Source organism: Pleurodeles waltl, chromosome 7 (genome assembly GCF_031143425.1).
Source record: "Pleurodeles waltl isolate 20211129_DDA chromosome 7, aPleWal1.hap1.20221129, whole genome shotgun sequence".
Taxonomy (NCBI): domain Eukaryota; kingdom Metazoa; phylum Chordata; class Amphibia; order Caudata; family Salamandridae; genus Pleurodeles; species Pleurodeles waltl.
The window spans coordinates 1,494,050,169-1,494,078,037 of record NC_090446.1 but is presented as its reverse complement, the minus strand read 5'-3'; positions in this window follow the sequence as shown (position 1 = coordinate 1,494,078,037).

The window sequence follows — 27,869 nt, the reverse complement described above, 5'->3', positions numbered from 1 at the left end:
TGTACCACAAGCCTACAGATGCTCATTTGTATCTAAACTGGACTTCATGTCACCCACGCCACACTAAAGTCAGTATCATCTACAGCCAAGCACCCAGGCTTGTCTGCAGCAATGAAGACACCTGTAAAGACCATCTACAGGAGCTTGTTACCTTATTTAAAAAGCAAGGCTATCCTCTGCATATCATTCTGCAACAAGACTTTGCAATTACCCAGGGAAGCACTTATTTGGAATACCAACAGAAGAAACAAAAGTGACAGAATCCCATTTGTGATTTACTGTCATCCATCAGCTCCCAACTACAGAAATATAATACATACACATTTTCCCTTACTTTCCACTTGTGAAAAATTGCAAAAGCCTTCTCCAAAAACACCAGTCATTGCTTACAGCAGAGCTCCCAATTTACGATTGCTTATTGTGAGAGCTGAACTTAATCAAGCTGGAATAAATGCAGGAGTTTATTGCTGTGGTTCTAAAAGGTGCACCACATGTGAATACCTTTTACAAACATCATCAATACCTAGCTCTGTTACAGGAGGGACTTATGGAATAAGACAGCATCTTACATGTCACTCTACATACATTATTTATGTGATTCAGTGCCAACGCCAAAGCTGTAAAAAACAATATGTAGGCCAAACAGTGAATGACCTCCGTCGACGATTCAGGAACCACTAGTCAGCAGTAATTAAGAAAAAAATTGACCAGTCTGTAGCCAATCATTTTAACCTTGTGGACCATTTGCTATCAGATTTAAAGGTTTTCCCTATGGAACATGTCTTAAAGGAAGAACTACTGGACATCAGAGAAAACTTCTAGTTGTACCATTTAAAATCACTGCATTCAGCTGCAGATTTCTTAACTTTGAATTCCCTTGTGTCAGCTTCGAATCTGGATTTTTTTGCTGAGCAATACCATGCGCACGCCATCGGGTAGTGTCGTTCAGATCTGCGTGTGTTGTTCGGCTCCGCGTGGCGTCATCAGCATCATTGGAGCCGTCTGTGACATCGCAGTCACCTATAAAGGCACCACCCGGTGCGCGTACGTCAGTTCTTTTCCTTCCGTGCGAGTTAAGCGGAGGTCTGGGATCCAGCTATCCTCTGCCTTTTTTGGCAGGCCTTTTCACGACCCGTTTGTCGAAGATTTGTTTTCTGTGCGAGATGTCATCGAGGGTTCAACCCTTGTGGCGCCTGCCATCGTGCCATGTCGGTGACGGACCCCCACCCGGTGTGTCTCTGCCTCGACAGTCGTGCTCTGACTGCCAGGCCATGGCCCTGAAAGCTTTCGAGAGCGGTCTCTAAAGCTCATGGCAGCCCAGAAGTCGACCTCGATAGGTGTGAATCCTAGGAGGTCACAGTCCAGGACGAGGAGGAGCTCACGGGACGATCCAAATGGCATTGAAAGCATTTCTTCCTGTTGTGAAAGGGAAGATAGTGCAGGTGTTCACTGATAACACCTCCGCAATGTGGTACTGCAACAAGCAGGGCGGTGTGGGGTTGTGGACCCTTTGTCAAGAAGCTCTCGGTCTCTGGACATGGCTGGGCATAACCCTGGTAGTTCAAAACCTGCAGGTTTTCTGAACACCCGGGCGTACGAACTCAGCCGTCGATGCTTAGCGGATCGCAAATGGTATCTCCATCCGGAGGTGGCACAAGGACTCTTTCAGCAGTGGAAAGAGCCTTGGTTAGATTTGTTCACCTCCGCAGAGAACACGCAATGTCAGCAGTATTGGGCGTTGGAGTTTCCAAGGTGGCAATTGCTCTACAACGCTTTTATCGTGAGTGGAGTTCAGGCCTCCTGTACGCTTTTCCACTTATACCACTTCTGCCCAGAGTTGTCAAGAAGATCAAGAATGACTGGGCCCAAGTCATCCTTGTGGCTCCAGATTGGGCACGGAGTGTCTGGTATCACGAGCTTCTCAAAACGAGCATCAGTCCTCCGATTAGCTGCCCCTTCGGGAGGATCTTCTGTCTCAGCAGCAGGGGAGCTCAACCTGCACCTTCATGCGTGGAGATTGAGCAGCAGCAGTTGATGGCTTTTGACCTTCCTGCCGAAGTCTGTAAAGTTATTTTGGCAGCCAGGTGTCCCTCCACTAAAATGGTATACGCCTGCCACTGGAAATGCTTTGTATATTATTGTACAGAAAGGTCTATTGGTCCTCTTTCTGCTTCTCTTTCTGATATCCTTCTCTTTATACTTTCCCTTGCCCAGCAGGGTTCTGCCTTAGGTACTCTCATGGGTTATCTTTCAGCCTTATTGGCATTCGTTTGGCTGCCTGATCAGCCTTCACTTTTCAAATCCCCCATTGCAGATAGATTCCTCAGAGGGCTTGTACATATGTTCCCCCTATGCCCTTTGTTATGCCCCATTCAGACTTAAATCTGGTCCTCACTTTTCTGATTGTGCTCCCTTTGAGCCTTTACACAACTGTTCCCTCCGGCTGCTCACCCTCAAGACAGCCTTCTTAGTGGCAATAAAATCTGCCAGGAGGGTGAGTGAGATGCAAGCTCTGTCATCAAAGCCACCGTATCTCACTATCTATCCAGAGAAGGTGATACTCAGAACTCGTGCCTCTGTCCTCCCCAATGTGGTGACCCCATTTCATCTGGGTCATAACATCACCTTGCCCATCTTGTTTGCTCCACCACATCCCTCTAAGAAAGAGGAGAGACTCCACCGACTGGACCCAAAAAGAGAGTTGCCGTTCTACCTTTATCGCACATTAGAGTTCCAGGCAGATGCCCAACTCTTTGTAGGGTACTATTGGAGCAAAGAAGGGTCGGGCAGTGCAGAAGTGAACCATTTTACGCTGGGTTATTCTCTGCATCAAGATCTGCTACGCATTGACCAGGAAGAAGCCCCCTGAGGGCTCATTCTACCACGGGCAAAGCTGCTACCACTGGGCTAGCTCAGGGTGTTACAGTCCTGGACATTTGTCAGGCGGCAACGTGGGCATCTTTGCACACGTTTGCAATAACATTAGTGCCTGGACAATCAGGTACGGAGAGACGGACACTTTGCCCATTCAGTCCTACAGGAATTTTAGTGTAAGTAGAGGTATCCGCAGCCCACCGCAATGAGGTTATGGCTTGGGTATCTATTCAAAGGTAAGGAATCTGCAGCTAGAAGTCTCTATCAGATGAACAAGTTAATTACCTTCGGTAATGCATTATCTGGTAGAAACTCAATCTAGCTGCAAATTCCTTCCACCACCCATGCCTCACCGAACTGCTGATATGTCTAGTAGGGCTAGGGTTTATCTCTTTCAGGGCCCTAGTTTTGCACAGACAAACTGTTGGTTCTATCCATGCTTCTGCGCTTCTAGCATGGACGTTTGTGGGTAAAAGAACTAACGTACGTGTGCTGGGGTGGTGCCTTCATAGGTGATCGTGACATCACAGATGGCTCCAACGATGCCACACGGAGCCGAACGATGCACGCGGATCCGAACGACACCACCCAATGGTCCACACAGGGTATTGCTCAGCAAACAACTCCGGATTCAAAGCTGATACCAGGGAATTCAAAGGTAAGGAATCTGCAGCTAGATAGAGTCTCTACCAGAAAATGCATAAGCAACTTGTTCGACAATACCACTTGATTTCTGCATATCTAAGGAGTTCTCAGGACTGCATTAATTCCACAATCCAATTGGAATCTTCACTCATGATGCGTTTTGAAAATCCAGCAGTGTTAGCTGTGCATCCACTGAGCAAACCATCTTCTACTACCTGAGGAAGGCGGAAGCTGAAACATTGCAGTGGAAATATATTTTTGTTCTTTGGTGAGACCACCTGTTTGAGTCACTTCTTTCTTGGATATTACATTTTCTTGTGACTCATTGTATCCTTTGGGATCCATATTTTTGCCCTGGCTGTCTCTTATTTTCTTGTGATCTTTCATTACCTAGTGTACTGTTTTGGGGATTACAAACCTGTATCCTCCTTGGATCTGACGTTCAAGCTAGAAGCAACCACAATGTCAAGAACAAATCTACATCTTAGACATGCACTGTTCATGCCCTGGGGACCACCCCTTCCCGAGGCATTCTTGTAAATAAAGCGGGGGAACCTGTGCCCCCCCACTGCCCTAGGGATCACCACCCCCTGGGGCAAGACTGTAGTTGGAGGGGGCCGCTTGGCCCCCTCTAGGAGCCTCTGATGGCCCTGGGGAGCGCCACCTCCCAGGGCCAGCTTTTGCTATGTCCCAGGGTGCCCACTCCCAGGATATAGCTGTTTGCTGTGGCTTGGCTGCAGCGCTGCAGCCAAACCACAGCAAGCACTTCAGGTTTTGACAGCGGGACCTTTAAAGCAGGTACCGCTGTCAAAATCCAAAGTTTTCAAACACTTCAGCAAGCACAGAGCTTCTGTCAAAGCATCTCCATGCTTGCTGAAGCATTGGCAGTGTGAAGGAAGCCTTAAGGCTTCCCCCGCAGTGCCCGGTAGCTCGTAAGGGCATTGTTCAAAAAACAAAAAACCCACAAAAAAAAAGAGTGGACCGCGGGGGAGCCCTTGAGGGATCCCTCGTGGTCCCACATAGCCCGTGAAGGGCTTTATTATAAAAATGAAAAAATAATGTATAAACTTTTTTTTAAAAGTAGGGGCCTTGGGACAGCCCTTAAGCGCTTCGACTTTTGTATATATTTATATATATATATATATATATATATATATATATATATATATATATAGAGAGAGAGAGAGAGAGAGAGGAAGAGTCCCCGGGGGTGAAAAATCAAATTGAAAGTGGCATAAGGGGCCAGGTGAAGGTACCCTGACCCAAGGGGTGTGATATAGGTGTGTTTAGGGGCAAATTATAAATTGAATATCATTTTGCACCATGGTGCGTGAAAATCATAAAAATCTGTGAATTTTCATGAATTTCTGTGAATTATTTGAAAATATTTACGATTATGAAAATTTTTGAAAGAAAAACGAAATACTCATTCATACATTAATTCATTCACTCTTACATGCACTCAGAGGCTCAGGTGCCCACTCACACACCCACTCAAACACTAATGCACCCACTCAGACTCACTCATAGACTCACACACCCACTTTCAGACCCACTCACGCACCCACTCACACATCTACTGAAAGAGACCGGGCCTGTGGCCAACTTGAGCTGTGAACAGCTAAAGGCCTTGCATGGCGCAGGGTTGGGTGGTAATAAGGGCTTGGCTGCAAGGCAGTGCACGGCGCGGGTTGGGAAAACATGAAGGGCCTCATTACAAGTTTGGTGGAGGGGATTACTCCATCACAATGTGACAGATATCCCTGCCGTCGTATTACAAGTTCCATTATATTCTATGGAACTTGTAAAACGGTGGACGGGATATCCATCACATTTGTGATGAGTAATCCCCTCTGCCAAACTCGTAATGAGGGCCATAGTAATTAAAACTACTTTATGTTAAAGAAAACCATAGAAATTCACTGAAAAAAACAAAGGTTACAAGGATGGTATAGTTAGGTTCTGAATTTACTCAAACAAAACCATAGAAATTCATCTGTTTTAGTTAGAGTTCTTTCAAGTAGCTATAACTCGGGCCCCACAATAACTATAACTTGCGCCTTCGCCATGCACAGCTAATTACTCCACATTTTACGTCATTGATGAGATCTTGTATGACATATTTGATATCACTGCAACGTTTGTAATAACATTATTGATAAGTAAACTGTGCATGGCAAAGGCGTGAGTTATAGTTACCTAAGGGCGTGAATTGACTTTTTAATAAAAAAATTATTCTATTTAAAAAAGAAAACAAATACAGTTTTTTATTTTAAATTGGAGAGAAATAACTCATTCTAAGTATATCAGACTTTAAAGCCTTAAAAACTCTATCTCTCTCCCTCTCACTTTTTTTTCTCTCTCACTCTTTCAATCAATTCTCCCACTCACACACCCACTCAGACACTTACGCACCCACATACAGGCCCACTCAGACACGCACGCACTCACAGACCCACTTGCACACTCACATAGCCACTCACAGACCTACTCAGACCCTCATGCACTCACTCATAGGCCCAGTCAAACCATCATGCACCCAGTCAGACCCACTCAGACAGTTGCGCACTCACTAACACACCCACTCAGACCATCACACACCCACTGACACCCTGATGCACCCACTCACAGACCCGCGCACATACTGACGCACCCACTAAAACACTGATGTATGCACTCTCACACAGTGACAGACAATCTGACAGCCACTAATACCCCCAGATACAGCCTCTCACACCTATTTTCACACCCACAGAGGCCGCTGCTAACTTCCGCTGTGCATGTTAAAGGGCCGTGCACAACATAGGGTTGGGTAGTTAGGAGGTTTGGCCGCAGGCACTGGCTGCAGGCCAGTCCTTGTGGGCAACCCTTGCTACGCACGGGAGAAGTCAGTGCATGGTGCAAGTGTGGGTGCTTAAAATTACTATACGTTAAAAAAAACATAGGAATTCACTGAAAAAACAAAAGGTCACAGGGATGTTATAGTTAGGAAATACAATTAAAAAAAACTTAGAAATTCACTGAAAAAAACAAAGGCTACAGGGACGTTATAGTTAGGAAATAGAATTTAAAAAAATGTAGAAATTTACTGAAAAAAACAGTGGTGTCATCAGTGATGTCACTGACCATGTCATGAGTGATGTAATATGTGAGGTCATAAGCAGTGCATTAAGGAAGCGGACGTTATAGTTAGTTCAGGTAACTATACCTGCTGAATTTCTACAGTTTTGTAGGAGTAAATTCAGAACCTAACTATAACGTCCATGGAACCTTTGTTTTTTTCAGTGAATTGCCACGCACTGCCTTCAACTATGTGCTGGGCCTTTGGACATGCGCAGTGGAAGTTGGCCACAGGTTCACATGGCCCTCCCTTGGCCAATTTTGTCCCCAGAAATCCCATACCCCAGGGCTCAGCCTTCAAAATGTATTTTTTTTGGGGGGGGGGAGGGAGTCACGTAGCCCCTCTACCTATAGCACGGGGATGCGGCCCTCCACATACATAAGGCCTCATTAGGAGTCTGGCGGTCACTAGACTGCCACATTATAACCCTGGCAGTCGGGCTGCTAGGGAACCGCCAGCTCCGCCAGGATAGGAGATTCTTGTGGTCTGGAGGTGGCGGCGGTCCTAATCAGCCAGGGCAGACCTGGGGATTACGAACCCCGTCTATGCCAGTGGTTTCATGGCAGTACCACAGCCACGAAAATGCTGGTGGAGAACAGGTGCAGGGGGCCCCATGGGGCTCATGCACTGCCCAATCACTTGGCATGGGAAGTGCAGGGGCCACCATGGCCAGTACCATTGTAATGTTCACTCTCTGCACCACAGACAGTGAACATTGCAAGGGTGCTGGTGAACCCTACGCTCTACATTATTGCCGCAGGCTTGATTTCAAGCCGGAGACAATGCTGTAGGTTGTTTCCCACTAGGCCAGCAAGCAGAAACTCAGGTTTCCACCCTCTGACCTAGCGGAAAGCGCTTAATGAGGCCAGCGGCGCCGTAGCCTGAATGGTGGCAACCTCCCCATCTGAAGTTTGGCGGATGGTGTAAACCTTCCGCCGAACTTGTAATGAGCCCTATATTGTATTCTGCCCTGGGGTGGTGGTGGTCCCCGGAGCTGTGGGGGGATGCATGACCTCCCACATCAAATTGTATCTTTGCCCTGGGGAGGTGGTAGTCCCCAGGGCTTATAGAAGCCCTAGGTGCGGAGCCCTGTGCGACCCCTCCTTTCTAAAGCCCCCAGTGTCCCCAGGACCTGACCCACCCAGGGGCTAATTAAAAGGAAAGGGTGGGAGATCACCCTTTTTTTTTTTAAATGTCGGGAAAATCTGTTGATTTTTAGCTTTGGCGGGATCCCTGAGGGTCCCCTAGACCAAAGCTGGGGGCTCAGGCTACCCCTCCCCCGACCCCTTTCTTTTTTTTCACTTTGTCTCTTGAACTTGGCTGCAGCCAAGTTCAAAGATGGCTGCCAACATTTCCTTGTTGAAGTGCCAGCAGCCGATCAGATTTCAGCACGGGGCCAGTTGGAACAGCGGATATCCACAAGCCCAGATATATATATGCAAACAAAACACATCCCTCGAAATCCACAAGAGAGATGCACACTTGGAAGTTTCTAATTTATTATGTCACAGATTCAAGCTGAACAAAACCGTGCATCAAAGGCAAAAAGACGCTTAACACATTTTGGCATCATTGACACCTTGGTCACAGGTGATATATATATATATATATATACATATATATATATATATATACACACATAATTTAAAATTTAAAAATTGAAAACATAAACAAATAATAAAAGTGTCTATATTAGCACAAGATTAGGAAAAGTATGAGTCTGGGAATTGTATACCATTTGTACTCCACTTTGTGCAACATTAGGGAAAGTGTTGGACTTTGAAGGAGTAATATTTACTATTCCTACTCCAATCTGGCAGACAGTAGGGAAAGCATTGGACCTTGGAGGAGTCAAATGTACTATTCCCACTCTGATCTGTGCAACAGTAAGGAAGGCTTTAGTCTTCTGAGGAGTTAAATTTGCTATTCCCTCTCCAGTCCGTGCAACAGTACGGAAAGCGTTGGACTTCGAAGGGGCTAAATTTACTATTCCTACTCCAGTCTAAACAACAGTAGGTAAAGGACTGCACTTCAAACTCATTACATATTTGAATAACTCTAATAATGTAGAACAAACACAAAACTCTTAATCTGAACATGATGTATTAAAAATATCTATATAATTTTGTTTTAAAATTGAAGGATTTACATGATTATTAAACAAGTTAATAATTAATTCGAAAGTTAAATAAATTCTATGTATGCATTACTTAATTAACATCCCACAATGTGCCCTACAAACCTAGCACCCCACAGTGTAACACAATTTACACAACTCATAATCAAATAACTAATTCATTATTAATTAATAATTGTTTAGTTATTTAATTTTACCTTTTTAATGTCTCACCCAATACCCCTACAAACTTCGCAACCCTCAATTGAAATATAACTAAAATAAATCAGTATTATATGATATACATAATCATCAATTAATAATTGATTGTTGATTCATATTTGTTAATTAACTTCAAACCCTATACCCCTAAAACCTAGCAGCCTGCACCTTAAGTATGACTGAAAAATGAAATATTACACAATTTACATAATTAACAATAAATTAAATGATGAATAATACAATACATAATTAACTAATTGTTAGCTAATTAACTTTCCACCCTAAGCACCCAGTAAACCACACATACAATTTAACTAAAACAAATAATTTTTACATAATTTACATAATTAGAAATCAATTTAATATTCAGTTAATAATTATGTATTAATTATTATCTAATTAACTTCCTAACCTATACCCCCTACAAACATAGCAACCCACACCTAAATATAATTAATTAAATCATTACTACTTTATATACATAATTAATATCAATCACATGCTGACTTAAAAAATATGAATTAATTGAAATTACTTAATTAACTTCCTACCGCATTCCTCTACAACCTTAACAACATGCTATGATAATATAAATAAACATTAACAGTTTAATTAAAATGTTGAAATCACTTAAATTGCAAACTATGTTTAAAAATAATAACAATTATACAAACAATGACACATAAAATAATATCTAAGGTAAAACACATTACAATAATTAGAAAACAATATCCTTTACAGCTATATAATTGAAAACAATATGAACAACAGTAATATTATTGTTACTGATATTACTTACCTAAGAAACAATATTCTCAACAATGATATTTCTGCATCACGAAATTTCTGTATCTTGATATTTTATTCCAATATTTCCGTATTTCGATATTAAAACTCAATACATTGTCCAAACACCCCCTTTTCTGTGTCTGAGGCCACACTGTGGAGCACCACTCCATGGAATGTAGGAAAAAGTTAAAAACATGGTTGTTTTCTGCATCATAATTTTTATGAGATGAAGGCTGAGGCAGTTGATGGATTTACTGTGTTCAGATCTTTAGTGTATTCACTCCTTTGGGCAAGTGTGAGCTTTAGAATCAGTGCAATCGAAAGAAACCCCCTCCGGTACTGGCCAAAGCGCCCACTTTTAATATGATGCGGAGAAAAGGCAAGGAGACTAGTGCTATAAATGGGAAGGTGCTGCCGGGTCCTGACTATCTGCACAACTTTAACTAGAAATAGAGAGTACCGGCACGGGTTGACAATGGTGCAATGCATTTATTGGGAGAGTACCAGCACGTATCAGAAGTGGCACAATGCATTTCATAGGAGAGTACCAGCATGTAATAGAAGGGGTGCAATGCATTTCATAGGAGAGTATCAGCACGTAATAGCAGGGGTGCAATGCATTTCATAGGAGAGTATCAGCACGTAATAGCAGGGGTGCAATGCATTTCATAGGAGAGTACCAGCATGTAATAGAAGGGGTGCAATGCATTTCATAGGAGAGTATCAGCACGTAATAGCAGGGGTGCAATGCATTTCATAGGAGAGTACCAGCATGTGTTGACAGTGGTGCGATGCATTTATCAGCAAGGGTGCAATGCATTCCACAAGAGAGTACAAGCACAAATCAGCATTGGTGTAATGCATTTAATAGGAGAGTACCAGTGTGTATCAGAAGGGGTGCAACGCATTTAATAAGAGAGTACCAGCACATATCAGAAAGGGAGCATGTATTTAATAGGACAGTACCAGCACATAATAGAGGGGGTTCAATGCATTTCATAGGAGAGTACCAGCACATGTTGACAATGGTGTGATGCATTCAATAGGAGAGTACCAACACGTATCAGAAGGGGTACAATGTATTTATTAGGCGAGAACCAGCACATAATAGAAGGAGTGCAATGCATTTCATAGTAGAGTACCAGCGTGTGTTTATAGTGATGCGACGCATTTATTAGGAGAGTACCAGCACGTATCAAAAGGGGTACAATCTATTTAATAGGCGAGAACCAGCACGTAATAGAAGGAGTGCAATGCAATTCATAAGAGAGTACCAGCGTATGTTGATAGTGGTACACTGCATTTATCAGAAAGGGTGCAATGCATTTCACGAGAGATTACCCGCACATACCAGCATTGGTGAATTGCATTTAATAGGAGCGTACCAGCATGTGTTGACAGCGGAACGATGCATTTAATAGGAGAGTACTGCCACATATCAGAAAAGGTGCGATGCATTTCATGGGAGAGTACCAGCACATATCAGCATTGGTGTAATGCATTTAATAGGAGAGTACCAGCGTGTATCAGAAGGGGCACAATGCATTTAATAAGAGAGTATCAGCACGTATCAGAAGGGGTACAATGTATTTTTAATAGGCGAGTACCAGCACGTAATAGAAGGGGTGCAATGCATTTCATAGCAGAGTACCAGCGTGTGTTGACAGTGGTGTGATGCATTTAATAAGAGAATACCAGAACATATCAGAAGGGGAGCAATGTTTTTAATAGGCGAGTACCAGCACGTAAAAGAAGGGGTTCAATGCATTTCATAGGAGACTACCAGCATGTGTTGACAGTGGTGTGATGCATTTAATAAGAGAGTACCAACACGTATCAGAAGGGGCGCAGTGCATTTAATAGGAGAGTACCGGTACGTATCAGAAGGGGCTCAGTGCATTTAAAAGGAGAGTACCAGCGGGTATCAGAAGGGGTGCAGTGCATTTAAAAGGAGAGTACCAGCGGGTATCAGAAGGGGTGCAGTGCATTTAATAAGAGAGTACCAGCGTGTATCAGAAGGGGTGCAGTGCATTTAATAAGAGAGTACCAGCGTGTATCAGAAGGGGTGCAGTGCATTTAATAGGAGAGTACCAGCACATATCAGAAGGGGTGCAGTGCATTTAATAGGAGGGTACCAGCCGGTATCAGAAGGGGTGCAGTGCATTTAGTAGGAGAGTACCAGCGTGTATCAGAAGAGGTGCAGTGCATTTCATAGGAGAGTACCAGCACTTAATGGAAGGAGTTCAATTCATTTGATAGGAGAGTACCAGCACGTGTTGACAGTGGTGCGATGCATTTAATGCTGGTATCCAAAGGGGCGTAGTGCATTTAATAAGAGAGTACCAGCACGTGTCGGCTGTGGCGCATTTAATCGGAGAGTACCGGGGCAAGCAGGTACTCGAAATAGTGATCCCCTGCGCTTCTTTATTTCCATTGGAAGCTCTGATAGCCCTGCACCAAGGGAGCCCGGTTTCTCTGCCACACATGTAATTCTGCATCAGATGTGCCACCCGTCGCTCTCTGCCCCTGCCAGCTCGGGTACCATTACGGGATATTGCCCGTGCATTGACTAATCCAGCCGGATGTCAATCTGCGCGTGCTTTAGGATTTTATTATAAAATGTGACTAATGTTACGTATTTCTGCTTTCCGTTCGCGGTTTCCATTCACCGCTTACATCAGTTTCCTGTTGTTCCCGTTGCATTTCTCAACACTCCAGTCCTGCGCTCAGTGCCTCCTACTATGTGCAACTGAAGTGACCAACGAACCTTTGATTAGTAAACTGGCTGGAGGAGACAATGACTTTACTTCCTACCTGTATGAGGATATTTAATATATTTTTTGGAGTAGGTCATTACCCGAACTGACTTCTGTGGGAGAACAGCCAGTGGTTGGATGCCAGAGCATTGTTTAATCGTTTGAGCAGTCGCGGCTGGTAATTTTAGGAGGGGGTGGATGGGACACTCACGCACACATACACGCTCACTTACACTCATTCATTCACACACACGCGCATCCATTCACAACACTCATTACCAAATATTCAAACATACACGCATGCACCAAATATTCATAATTTTGTTTTTAAAAATACACTTACCTGCAGGTCAGCCTCGGAGGTTCCAGGAGGGTTGGGACTGCTGCCTTCCCTCCTTGGCTGACCTTAGGTCTGCCAATGAGGGAAGGCAGCATTCCCAAACTCATCAGAGAGTGGGATGGGGTCAGTGGCCACTGTGACGATGTGTCACTGATTGACACTCGGTCCTGTGCGCTTCAGGGCTTAAAACTGAAGCGTCCAGGTTAGAAGCAATGAGTGACACCAACCCTCGTAACCGAGGGGGAGGGCCACGAGGACCTTTGCTGACCTGAGGAGGTCACGCCTCCAAGCACTGTCAATCAATCAAAGAATTTGATGACCTCTTCAGCACAGCAAAGTTCAGCTCAGGCATCCAGGAGTCTGCGCAAATAGGGAATCTCTAGCTCCTGCCTGCCGGACCTGAAAATGAAGAGTGTCTGTCAGGCTGACCTTTACTCAGCCTGACAGACATTCTTCTTGTGGCCACTAAGCCTAAAATTATGGGCCGCAGCTGTATTTGAGAGCACAGATACCTCTTAGTTACTATCCACAGAATGACAGAATGACAGTGTAAGAAATTGGGTTGTTAAATTGAGTGGGATGTAAACCCTGCTCACGCAACAGCCACAATCCCTGTCAGAGTGAGCCACCAAAAGTCACTAATCAACCTGTGCTTAACCCTCTGAGTAGCTTGGCTCAGAGGCACACAGTCATAATTAAGAGGCAATGTGTAAAGTATTTACGCAATACTCAAACACAAATAAAGTGAAATCACAACACAAGAAAAAGCCTACAGTAATCTAGGAAAATAGTAAAATGTATTACATCACATGGTACCAGAGCAACAAGAATCCAATAAGTAGAGATGGAGACATGCAGCTTCGAAGTCTTAGGTAAAACTAGCACCAAACATCACAAAGCACCCACTGTAGTTATATGGTCGCAAAAGAACCAAGACAAAGTCACAAGTTTGAGCAACTGCAATGAAGTATGGGCTGCGTACAGGACAGAGATTGGCCCACTGGGCCAGGCACCTGAGTGTACTTTAACTGAGATGCGAGATTATACACTGTGTCGACTTGTGTCTGTTCTAATGGGGCTGCCTATAAGCAGCTGTGAGGTGTTGTGTTGGGTTGCATCAAACTGCGTAGGTTCCAATGAGGCACCGATCAGGAGTCTTGAGATGCTCTAATGTGAGGTCAAGAGTTGAGATCCATTGCGCTGCGTCGATTCTGATGATGTGGCTAATCTGGAGTTGTGAGATGCTGGGCTGCAAGGTCCTCCGTCAAGATATGTCATTCTGTGTTCATTCTGATGAGGCCGCCAATCAGCACCTGAGAGGTGCTGTGGTGAAAGGTCCTGCATTGAGATGTATCGTGCTGCGATGGTTCTGATGAGGCTGCCAATCAAAAGCTGTGAGGTGCTGCAACATGTGGTGCTGCATCGAGATGCATTGCGTTGCGTCAGTTCTGATGAGGCTCCCAATCAGGAGCTACAAAGGACGGCAATGCAAGGTCCTAAGTCATGCGGCACCAAGTTGTGGCACACTGTTTCAGTTCTGAGAGAACCCACAGTTGGGATAGGAGGAGTACGCTCTGATGTTAACCAAGGCTCTAGGACCGGGAGAGGGGTCACATCTTGGGGACTAAGACTCACTCTAGCAGAGGCTAGCAGCAGGGCACAGGCTGGCCAGGTTGAGCCTGGGCAGCTGGGTAGATGCAGAGCAGGTTAATGGAGTTTGTTATATCCATGTGGTTCAGAACAGGAGGCTAGTCAGCTGGCCCTGGCAGTCACTCTCATGGGTCTGTATTAAAAGAGTAGGCCATTTCTCCCTTTCTCAGGCAACAGGGCAGAAGGCCAGCATGCCATTCAGTCAGTCAGTCTTAAATGTTTATTTCAGAAAATAATTTCCATAAAGTATGCAGCCAACAATAATATGCATGCAATAATAAAAACATCAAAAGGTTAAAACTTTTAAAACCCAAATAAACATTGCTCACACTTGATCATATAAAAACAATTAAAACAATAATTTAATAAGGCACAGTCATTTGTTTACAGCACCCCTTACAAATCCAGTGACAGACAAACAAATGTTTTTTGTAGTTAACATCTGTTGAAACAATAATCAGGTCTGACCTGCATGAAATTCATACCTTTAAGAAGGAGAATAATACATTTGTGATGAAGATCACAATAAAAGTCACAGAAAAAAGATGATTAATGGTATTTTGTCTTGGAAGGTTGTCACAATGTCAAGGGGAGAGATTCTCCACCAATGACTACTGTTTGGGAAACATGAGCATTTGGTATAGCAACCAAGGCAAAAATATTTTTAGGAGGTAACAGTGATAACAATTGTCAACAAAAATCAAATAAGGCTCAGTAAGCAAGGTTGATTTAAGCATAACAAGTGCCAACACCAAATGTTTATGCAATTCCAAGGCCTTCCTGTCAGATTTTCTACGTACAAAGACATTCTCATTAGTTCATTCTATATGTACTTTTCTGGTAGTGTTTGAAGCGGTAACTAGCTCAGACAGCACAAGAGCCTGGTAAACCTCATATTTCAGCCATGCAATTTTCTTCCCATAATCCAGAGAGAGGCAGTCCCTCAGAAATAGCTGGTTCAACTCATGTTCTGGCTTGATCCATATCATCAGCCATTTTGACAGAGGTCAAGGGGCTATTAGATCTACTATAGATCCCATCCCTACCTCCTCATGGACAATGAAAGACGATGTGCCATTTGGCAAGGCCAGCAAACATGCCAAAAATAATTCTCCACCACTTGAAGCTGAGATCAATCAACATATACCCAGAGTTTGCTACCATATATTGCTGCAGACCTACATTTTGTATTAGAGATCTTCAAAAGTGTTTGAAAAGGTTTGTTGCCAAGCCTGGCAGTAAAATCAAGGATTGCACCCACTGTCCTCTTAAAGAGTGACTGTTTGGCCAACATCAAAGGCTGACGGGTTCCCTTCTGATCAATCAAAACCCCAAGAAAAGTAAACAAGCGGATCCTTGTAATTTCCACTCCGTTTGTAGTTTGCCTTCTGCTTCTCGTAGATCTGAGATCCATAAACATGGCAGTTTAGTTTCCCAAACTAGTAGAGAAGTGAAGAGAGTTCATAAATTTTACAACCTAATCTAAAAGTTGTGAGAGATCCAAAGCTGTCCTTGCTAAGAGGACAGCGCCATCGCATACAGGAGCACTGGAATCAGATTAGTCTCTTACTCATTCGAGGCCGATGAAGACCCTCCCATGTTAAATGGCCCTCAAGATGATTAGTATATAATGTGAATAAAAAGGAGCCAAAATACTGTCCTTCCTAATGCTCCAGGCAGATCAGTCCTTCCAGCAGTAGTGAAGCAGAGCAGTCCATCTTCCGAGTCTTCCACAGTTCCAAAAGTGATCTCAATAGTCGGTCTCAGGGACCAATATTTATACCTGGTGGCAGCTTGAAGTTGGAGAAACTTCTAGACTTCTCTCCACATCTGGTTCTGGAATTTCCTTTGTTCCCCTGCCCTCACTTCGAGGGGTCTGAGGTAACAACAGACTAGTGTGAAGTTCTTTGTAAGTGTGCTGAGGGAGCCATTTTGAAGTGGAATTTTGGTAGGCGATTGCTCCACCCCTCCCAACCTGACAAGAGGGCCCATCTGACAACTTCTAATCCCCCACTGTATCACTGTCTGAGAGGAATACATGAAGGCCAACTGCCAACTATACCTAGACATATGATACAGGATACAACCTGCAGGCACCAAATGGTTAGGACAAGAAAATGCCAACTTTCTAAAAGTGTAATTTTCGAAACTGTGACTTAAAATCAAACTTTACTGTAAAGAGGGTTTAAATTACAATTAATTGAGACCGAACTTGACATTTCTACCTGCTCCCAATCAAAGGTTATCGCTTATTAAATTGGTTAAGGTAACCCAATCTTATCCTATGGAAGGAGGAGGCCTTGTAGTAGTGAAAACATAATTTAGCAGATTTTGTCAACATCAGGACAGTGCGCGATCTACGGGCGACGTAATGCAAAAGGCCAATCCTTATGCAATGTAATAATTCATGCATTGTGTGTTGATTCATTATGTTAACCTTTTGCATTGCAGAGATTTATCTTGAAACGTCATTAATGCTGTTTGCAATGTATTGCTCTTTTTCAAGACTGCTGCAGGATTACAGGGTGTGGTTAGGGTGTGGTCCCTATTCTGAGCCTTTCTAGAATCCTTTCCTGCAGTCTGGCTGGGTGTGGCATGTGGGCGGGGCCTGGGTCTATCTAAGGGACCCTGCCCAACTCCACGTGCTCACTTTTCAGAGGTTCCGGTGCAACGCAGCAGCATTTTCCTGAGCTCCTTTTCCGGAGGCCTACTTAGGCTTTTCCAAGCCCTGTCCTCATTATTCTTGGTGATCTTCAAGCAGGGTGGTAAGGCAGAGGTCGGGTTAGGCCCCAGATTCCGTTTTCAGGAATATTCGAGTTTTGGGCCTTTTTGGTTAATCGCGTGTGCAATTGTTTTCTTGGCATTAACTCTTGCAGTTCAGATCGGCAGAGTACGCAATCGTATCTTAGCATTCAAACCTTGATGGTTGAATCGGCAACAGAGTGCGCGATTCATTCTTGGCAATTAACCCTTGCAGCTCAGATCGGCAGAGTGTGCGATCGTAACTTGCCATTTAAACCTTGATGGTTAAGTCGGCGGCAGTGTGCGCAATTCATTCTTGGCAATTAACCCTTGCAGTACAGATCGGCAGAGTGCGCAATAATTTCATTGCATTTGAACCTTGATGTACGAATCGGCAACAGTGTGCACGATTCATTCTTAGCATTTAACTATTGCAGTACAGATCGGCAGAGTGCGCGATCATTTCATGGCATTTGAACCTTGATGTACAGATCGAACAGAGTGTTATTCCATATTCGGAGTAATCTTGAAACATAGATTCAACAGAGTGTTATTCAATGTTCAGAGTATTCTTGAAACCCAGATTCAACAGAGTGTTATTCAATGTTCATAGTATTCTTGAAACCCAGATTCAATAGAGTGTTATTCAATGTTCGTAGTATTCTTGAATCTCAGATTCAACAGAGTGTTATCCAATGTTCATAGTATTCTTGAAACTCAGACTCAACAGAGTGTTATTCAATTTTTATAGTATTCTTGAATCCTTGATTCAACAGAGTGTTATTCAATGTTCATAGTATTCTTGAAAACCCAAATCCAACAGAGTGTTATTCAGTGTTCAGAGCACAAGATGTTATTCTAAAAACGCTCATATGAAAGCTTGCATAATCCTTCTTTATTTTCCAGGTACTCAGAGCTAATAAGGTCATGTTATGGAAAAGCTCTTGATAATTCATGTTATCAGTATATAAATATCTGGAACAAAGTTTATGAAAGTCATTGTGCATAATCTTGCTATTGTGTTGTTAACTCTTGCCTCCACAGGTCTCCTTCCCCGCTGTTCCCAACCTAGAACCCCATCCCCCGCTTGGCCATTCTTTAACTCTGTGCTATAATAGCTAGTAGAGTTTGGAGCTGCCAAGAGGTGGACATATTGGGAACAGACGCAAACCCCGAGGATCCGGTCTCCCTGACAGATTTTTCCTAACCTACACTGCACCCTGCACTAAGAGCTGTTTAGGGCCCACCTTAGGGGTGACATATGTATTAAATGGACGTAGAGCTCTGGCAAATGAGTTCGTTTGCCAGGTTGAAATGGCAGTTAAAACGTGCACACAGGATGCACTAGCAGACCTGCGAATGTTCAAAAAGGCTACTTAAGTGGGTGGCAGAATGAGTGCTGCACACCCACTAGTAGCATTTAAATTACATGTCTCGGGTACATGTATTACCACTTCATTAGGCACTTATAAGCACATTGAATGGACCATTTGGATGTAATCCAATTTTACTATGTTTAGAGGACTGAGCACAAGCATTTCAGCACTGGTTAGCAGTGGTAAAGTGCACAGTGACCAAGTCCTAATGCCAACAAAAACGAATTCTGCAAACAGGAAGGGTAGAGGGAAAATGTTTGGGGGACTATTACCCGAGGGTGTGAGGTCTAACAGACAGTATATTGAATAGATGAGAAATGTATAGGGCTGTAGAAAGAGAACACTGTTTATGCATGCTTGATGGAGATGAGCCTATTTCTTCCGAAATACTATACCAACCTTAGCTCTGAATGTTGCCAGTACATTGTTCTTGAAAGGGCAAAGAATTTCACACTGTGGAATCATACTGAGTTAGATAAAAATTCTTCAAGATTTTGCAGATCTCTAACAATGGGCCGAAAATGCACATCGCTCTGCTCGCGCTCTGATTTTAGCACCAGTGGCACATTCTGCACTGAAAAATCAGAGTGAACAGCACCTAGCTATTTTTTAGTTGGTTTTGCTGCTGCTCGAGTAGCAAATCTACAGCATGAGTTAAAAAAATCTCACCAGAAGTCCTCGTACTGCACAAAATTGAGCTAGGGGATACCAAATCTTACTCGTCGTCTCACATTCTGAAGACTTACATAGTTCCTGTTGTCATCACACTGTTCGAAAGGGAAACAAAATTAGCCATGCTGAAGTTGGCAGAATTTGGTGGGAACTTCACATTACAAGAGTAATGCAGAGCCACCAAAATTCTCTAATTCAGCTCGAGCAATTAAAATTCCGCCCAGATCTAGTTATTAGTTGATAGGGGTGGAAGCCCCATTTAGGTGACAACCACAATGCTTGCCAGGGAGGAACACAAAATACACTAAATTAACTTGTGCTTCACCCTTTGGTAGTTTTGACACAAAAGCAGTCAGGCTTAACTTAGAGGCAATGTGTAAAGTATTTATGCAGCATGCAAACAGTAAGGAAGTGAAAATAAACAAAAGAAAAATCCCAATTCAATTTAGAATACTAGAGTACATTTTAATACATAAAATGAAACCAGAATAACAAAAATCCAATCAGTAGAACCGGAGATATGCAGTTTCAAAGTTTTAAATAGATATAGCACCTAAAACCACAAAGCACTAGGTGGAATGTGCGGTCATTGCTTGAGGTTCACATTAGTGGTCACCACGGGATCTTGTTGCTGTAGCATGAAGTGCAGATCTCTAGTTGCCGGTCATCGCTGGTGGGTGCTGTACTGCACAGAGTCAGGTTCACTGGAGCTTCACGTTTACAGATGATGTGACGGCGAGTCTTGGTGCAAACAGGCTAGTTTGTAGTCATGAATAGCCTAAACCTTTGGGATTTTCTTTTTTCTTCTCAGAAGGGGCTCCACTGATGCCAGCCGAGGGTCAACATCCTGGGAGAACCCCCATTGGGCACTCCATCAGAGGCTAGCAGGGCTTAAAGAGACCAAGTCGCAGATCCAGGCAAGCCCACTGCAGCAGGTCAGTTGGGAAGATTCAGAGATGCCTCTGGAGCTGGTAGTGTCCCTGCATCTCAGAGAAGAGGTCAGCAAACTGACTCTTGAAGTCACTTAGGTTAGCCTGGGATAAAGTGGGTCAGGTCCAGTCTTCCTTCTCTGAATGCCAGTGTTAGACTCGGCATCCTTGGTGTAGTCTCCCCTAGCTTTTTGCCTCTGTTTCCCAGGTTGTTGGTGTGTGCTGGACTCTGTTTTTGCTGTTTTTGTTATTCTGAGAACTTTACCACTGGTATCCAGTGCTAAAGTGCAAGTGCTCTAATGTAAAATGTATGTGTAATTGACTTTCCATGATTGGCATACTTGATTTACTAGTAAGTCCCTAGTACAGTGCACTAGAGGTGCCCAGGGCATGTTAATCAAATGCTACTACTAGTGGGCCTGCAGCACTGGTTGTGCCACCCACATTAGTAGCCCTGTAAACATGGCTCAGACCTGCCACTACAGTATCTGTGTGTGTAGTTTTAAACTGCCAATTCGACTTGGCAAATGTACCCACTTGCCAGGCCTAAACCTTCCCTTTTTATATTTTTATATATGTAAGACACACCTAAGATAGGCCCTAGGTAGCCCCATGGGCAGGGTGCAGTGTATGTTAAAGTGGGGACATGTACTTATGTGTTTTACATGTCCTGACAGTGAAATATTGCCAAATTCGTTTTTCACTATTGCAAGGCCTATGTTAACATGGGGCCTGCCTTTAAATATTATTAAAAGAGGAGATTCCCTTTGGGAGCAGATAGACATGCAAGGCCTAGGTTAACATGGGGCCTGCCTTTAAATATTATTAAAAGAGGAGATTCCCTTTGGGAGCAGATAGACATGTGGAGTTTGGGGTCTCTGAACTCACAATTTAAAAATACATCTTTTAGTGAAGTTGGTTTTTAGACTGAGTGTTTGAAAATGCCACTTTTAGAAAGTAGGCATTTTCTCGCTTAAACCATTCTGTGACTCTGCCTGTTTGTGGATTCCCTGTCTGGGTTAGTTTGACAGTTGGCCTATTTGCGCCTCACTCTAGACAGTGACACAGAGGGAGCTGGGGTGTAGCCTGCATATCCTGATGACCCACCTGTGCTAGGAGGGAGGGGGGAAGTGGTCACTCACACCTGAAAAGTCTGTGCCTGCCCTCACACAATGCAGTCTCCAACCCCCTGGTGTGTGTCTGGGGTCTTACCTGGGCAAGATAGGATCTAACAAACAAGAGAGACTTTCCTTTGAAGTAGGCCTACTTCAAAGGCAGAAAGGGGTATAAGAAGAGCACCCAAAACCCCTGCCTGTGACTGTGCTTTGTTGGGCTATCCTGCAGTCGCTCCTTCTGCCTGTGAAAGAGGACAAAGACTGGACTTTGTGGTATATTCCTGCTTGAGAAGAATCTCCAAGGGCTTGGACTGAGCTTGCCCCCTGTTCTGAAGTCTCAGGGCCATCAAAGACGTCCCCTACCAGCACACGGACTCTCTGCTGAAACTCCTACCCTGACAAGTGGAGCCCTATCCAGTCCATGGGCCCTTGAAAGGAGAAGTTAGTGAAAATCCAAGAAAACCAACTTTGGACGACTCCGGACCAATGCTGCTGCCGAATCCCATGATGCCACCTGCAACCGACTCCGTGGTCCTTCCTGGAGGGCGATGACCCTCGCAGGCCCAATACCGCTGCAGCCCTGCCAGTCCGTGACTCAGTGGAAGTCGCCGCACCACGTCGTGACCGCCGGATATCGACTCTGCCCGAAGTGCTCAGGTTCAATGCTTTGCATCGATGTCACCTCACCTCCACTGCTCCACAGCAAGAACTCGACGGCTCTTCGCGACACCTCAGCTCCTTCACCCCGCAGCACCGGAACCGACGCCGCCTCGGATCCAGCGACGCTACAATCCCCGACTTCGCGCACCGGCTTGTTTTCACACTTTACTAATGTACTGTACTGTACCTGGGGGTCTGCGTGACTCTGTGCCCGGCACCATTGGTGTCGGATTGTTGGGAATGACTCCATCACGACCCCGTGTTATCACCCCATCTAAGCATTTTGTTTTTCTAAGCGCTATTTTTGAGTTTAATCTTTAAAAATTCATAACTTGACTTGTGTATGTCAGAATGTTGTCGTTTTGGTCTTGTCTTGTTTAGATAAATATGATCTATTTTTCTATACCTGTGTTGTGTCATTTTGTAGTGTTTTCAGTGAGTTACTGTGTGTGTTGGTATAAATATCTTACACCGTGTCTCTGAAGTTAAGCCTGCCTGCCAGTGCCAAGCTTCCAAGGGGATGAGCGGGGTTAACTGAGGGTAATTCTCTTTTACCCTGACTAGAGTGAGTGTCCTTGCCTGGACAGGGGTTAACCTGACTGCCAACCAAATACCCTATTTCTAACAGCAAGACAGGCCTCAAGCCGCTGGGCAGTCCTCTAGTAGCACAAGGCAGTCCCCTGGAGGGCTAGGCAGTCCTTCTTCTGTTCTATCCACTGGACAAGGAGTGTACATATTTATACCTGGTGCCAGCCTTTGATGTTAGGGGATTCCCTACATCTGGTTCCGAACGTTCTTCCCTTATCCTGTCAAGGCTCCAAAATCTCTTGAATGACAAAAGGATGGTGTCAGGTTTCTTTGAGGGTGTTGCAGGCAAGCCCTTTAAAATTCAAGTGGAACAGAGCACAACTCCGTCCCCTGCCATTCTGTTAGGATGGCCCATCCTATCCACATTTAAGCCCCCTTTGTGTTACTGACTGGAAAAAATACACAAAACAAATCCCAACAGCAGAGCCATTCACAGTCATGTGATCAAGGGCACTGGCAGAAGGCACACATCATTAGGACAAGAAAATGCATTTTTCTAAAAGTGCCATTTTCAGAACTGTGGCCCTCATTCTGACTATGGCGGACGGCGGAGGCCGTCCGCCATAGTCCCGCCGACAAATGACTGCACCGCGGTCAAAAGACCGCAGCGGCCATTCTAACATTTCCTCTGGGCCGGCGGGCGCTCTCCAAAAGAGCGCCCGCCGGCCCAGAGGAAATGCCCCTGCAACGAGGACGCCGGCTCAGAATTGAGCCGGCGTAGTTGCAGGGGTGCGACGGGTGCAGTTGCACCCGTCACGTATTTCAGTGTCTGCTTAGTGTCTCTTACGGGGGCCCCTCGGCACCCCCTACCGCCATCCTGTTCATGGCGGGTTTCCCGCCATGAGCAGGATGGCGGTAGGGGGTGTCAGAATCCCCATGGCGGTGGAGCGCGCTCCTGCCGCCATGGAGGATTCCCCCGAGCAGCGGAAAGTCGGCGGGAGACCGCCGACTTTCCGCTTCTGTCCGCGGCTGAACCGCCGCGGTCAGAATGCTCGTGGGAGCGGCCGCCAGGGTCAGAATGACCCCCTGTGTCTTAAAATCCGATGGTACCATTAAAGAGGATTTTAAATTACAATTATATCTAAACAGCATAACTCTAACTGCTGTCAATCCAAAGTTATAACTTATTAAAAGTAACCCAGTGTTAGCCAATGGGAGAGAGAGGTCTTAAAGTAGTGAAAACAACTTTAGGAGTTTTTCACTATTGAGACAGGCAAAATATAAACCCACATCCCCTACTTTTTAAATGCTCTGCCCCATAAGCTTTTAGGGCCTACCTCAGTGGTGACTTATAAGTATTAAAAAGAAAGGGTTAGGCCTGGCAAAAGGATTATTTTGCCAGGTCGAAATGGCAGTTTAAAAATGCATTACAGGCTATAGTGCCAGGCCTGAGGCATGATTTAAAAGTCTATTCTAGCATTTTCCTTACAGGCCCCAGGTACATATAGAGCCATTTTACTAAGGATTTACAGTCACAATGCCAAAAAAGGCACATGTATAAAAACAGGAGGAGAGAAGGCAAAATATCTTGGGGTGAACTTGCAGAGAGGACCAGGTCCTATATTGCTCTACTGAGTTGGCACATCTATTTAATATTTACCCGTGTTTCAACCCCTCAGGTGTCCCTTCTGATTCTATGGATGGGATGCCAGATGGAGGGACATAGGGGTATAGCTGCCTGTCCAAAATTCACATTCAGATAACATACTTCCTGTGATCGGGCAACCCCGATCACTTCACTGGCAGCGGCAGTCGACTCCGTGTCGGGTTTACCCGACACGTCAGATCCGCGTTCCCATGTTACCATGGGAACGCTCACGGCGTCACTACCGCGTTTCCCTGTTTCCAGGGAAACGCTCGAAACCTTCCGGACCGCGGGAGGTCAAAAAGACTCAGGAAGTGTCGAGGGAGGAAGAGTGAACGGCGAAAGGAAGACGGACCGAGGAGACGGAGCAGGGCAGCAGGAGACGACGGAGCCAGGGGCAGACAGCAGCGGAGACGTGGAGAACGAGGCCAGAGAAGAAGGAGCACCGGAGGCAAGGACCAAAGAGCCCAGCCACGACCCCGGAGGGTCGTGGCTCACAAAGGTACGGTCCCTCCTAGGGACAAGGGAAAGAAACGTTAAAAACCCACCGGGGAAGGGAACTGGAGGGGTGAGAGGGTAAAAGGGGTAAAGGAAGGGCACAAGCTCTTTAGAGAGAAGAGAGACTGGTTATCCTGACCTACCTGGGAGCACCGTGGGCACCTAACTGTATCACAGGAAATTTTGTTTGGATACAGCGCACGGGTGAATGCACTCTCTTTCTATCTCCCTACTTACCCTTTTCCCTGCTTCCTATCTAAAGAGAAAACCCCAGAAATATCAGTATACTTACCGCGGCGTTCTTCTGTTTCTCTTGCCGGTACCTCCCTGGAGCCACCACGAGTTCTCAGAATCCACTGACCTAGGAGACAAGAGAAAGAAGAACGACAGAGTTAGAAGAAGAGAAATTAATCGGGTTACGCCATAACAAACTGAACTCTTTTGAAACACCTGAGCAAAGAAAGAATATAATACAAAAACCCTTACTTACCATACTACTCAATCTCCGTCTGGTTTATACCGTTCAGCCTGTCACAGTGGTGTCAGAAGTGGGATTTAACCGCGACGGCTGAGGAACGGTATAAACAATGAGTGAAAGTCCTAGCCTAGAGGACATGATTAAACAGCTGGCAGAAGGCCAGCGCCATTTACAGCTGGTCTGGGAAGCTCACCAGCAAGAGGCCAAAGAAGATAGGGAAGCCTTACAGTCCGCCCTAAAAAGTCAAGCCACCATCTTGGCGAACAACCAGTCCATGAAACGGCAATGAAAAAATTAACTGAGACCATAGCTGCCAGTAAAGTTCACCCTAATGTCCCTAGTTCGGTATCAGGAAGGGGAAGATCCGGACTCTTTCTTTACTAACTTTGAACGGGTCGCTTCTTCAGCTCAATGGCCCGAAGAAAGATGGGGACAATACATTGCTCCTTTACTCACAGGTCTTATACAGGCAGCTTATCAAGCGGCCAATCCAGACGGGACCACGTCCTACAAGGACATAAAGAAGAGCATTTTGGAACGGGTGGGCCACGATACCGAGTACTATAGAGTAAGGTTCCGTAAAGTCAAGTGGGGACAGAATGAGGACCCCCGAACCTTCTACTTTAGGGTTAAGGACTTGGCGCTAAAATGGTTGGGACCTATAGGAACTAACCGAGAGGATGTTATCAAGACAATCATCCTCGAACAATACTTGGATTCCTTACCAACCGGTACAAAAAATTGGATAAGACAACATCCAAATATAGATACAGACATGGCTATAGACTTGGCCTGTGCGTACCACAGGTCCACTGACGTGAGATCACTACAACCCCGGACCAACCTCAAACCCCTCACACCTCCAGCAAAGCCCGCACCGAGATATCCTGTAGAAGACCCATTTCCACGTAAACCAGGGGAGGGTCATCCAGTACCAGGACCCCAATGTTTTAACTGTGGAGAATGGGGACATATAGCTCGTATGTGCCCTAGGAAAACAGAGGGGGTGGAACCAATGGAGATAGGAGTAACACGACGCAGGGTCCTATGTACTGGAAAAGGGGACGCCAAATTTAAACAGACTTTAAAAATAAATGGTCACCTCCTCTCTGCCCTCATAGACTCTGGATGTAGTCAATCGGTCATCCGACAAGATCTAATAGACCCGGTGGATGAGAACACCAGCCAAAGAGTTATCATTTGCTGTATACATGGCGATAAGGAGCAATACCCCCTTACCACAGTAGAGTTAGAGTGGGGAGAATATAGAGACTTGCTTCCCATGGGAGTTATGGATCAACTGATTGAAGAATGTATTGTTGGCACAGACTACGTGCATTTTCAACAACTCTTAAATGGTACCTAAACTCAGAAGGAGAACCTCGAATGGTGGACCGAGGCTCCTTTTTCTTGTAGCCCCATTGAGTGTCCCCCATTTCGTAGGAAACTTTCCCGTCGGGAAAAAAGAGACGGAAAGGCGAAGTTTCGAGAGTTTAAAGAGACCAGCCAACCCATAAGAGTGATAACAGAGAATTATAGAGCACCCATCAGTTTCCGCCAACATCAGAGAGAGGACCCTACCCTCACTCATGCTTGGAGAACAGCAAAAACTGAAGAAACAGACGAGGTGGGTCCCTATTTTTTAGTACAACGAAACCTTCTATATAGGGTAACCACTACCCGGGCAGGGGAACGCAAACACCAATTAGTAGTCCCAGAAACCTATAGAGACCATAGTACTCCTCCTAGCCCACAATCAACCGGGAGGGGGCCATTTCGGCAGAGAAAAAACCGAGGAATATCTCCTCCGGAGGTTCTACTGGCCAGGGTTTTTTGCCCACATTAGGAAATATTGCTCGCAATGCCCTAGATGTCAACTCACCGAACCAGGCCGACCCCGGAAAGCACCCCTCCTACCTCTTCCCATCATCGATATCCCGTTTAGTAGGGTGGGAATGGATCTAATTGGACCCTTACTTCCCTCATCGAAGGGACACACTTATATACTGGTTATCGTAGACAATGCAACCAGGTACCCCGAAGCCATTCCCCTTGCCAGCATAAAAACGGTAGCACAGGCAATGATAACAGTGTTCACTCGGACAGGGTTTCCCCGAGAGATACTCACGGACCAGGGTACGCCCTTCATGTCCAACCTCATGAAACAGATATGCAGGGTACTCGGAATTACTCAAATCAAAACTTCAGTGTATCATCCACAGACAGACGGGCTCGTTGAACGATACAACCGGACTATTAAAACACTATTAAAGAAAATAGTCGACGAAACGGGGAGGGATTGGGACCAGAAACTGCCCTTAGTTCTCTATGCCATTCGAACCCACGAGCAGTCCTCAACAGGACATAGCCCGTTCGAACTGGTGTTCGGAAGGCAACCCCGTTCCCTTTTAGATATGGCCGTCGAGACCTGGGAGGAAGAAGAGGAAGAGGAAGGACGACCCTTGCTAGAATACGTCCAAAAGCTTAAATCACATTTACAAGAATTATGGGAGAATGTACGACAACATCTGGAAAAGGCCCAAGAGACTCAAAAACAATATTATGATAGGGGAAGTAAATTGCGTACATTTCTTCCTAATGATCAAGTCTTGATCATGCGACCCACATCTGAACAAAAATTGTTAGCCAGATGGCAAGGACCATATAGGGTTATTAGAGCAATCTCCCCTGTCACCTATCTCATAGAACTAAG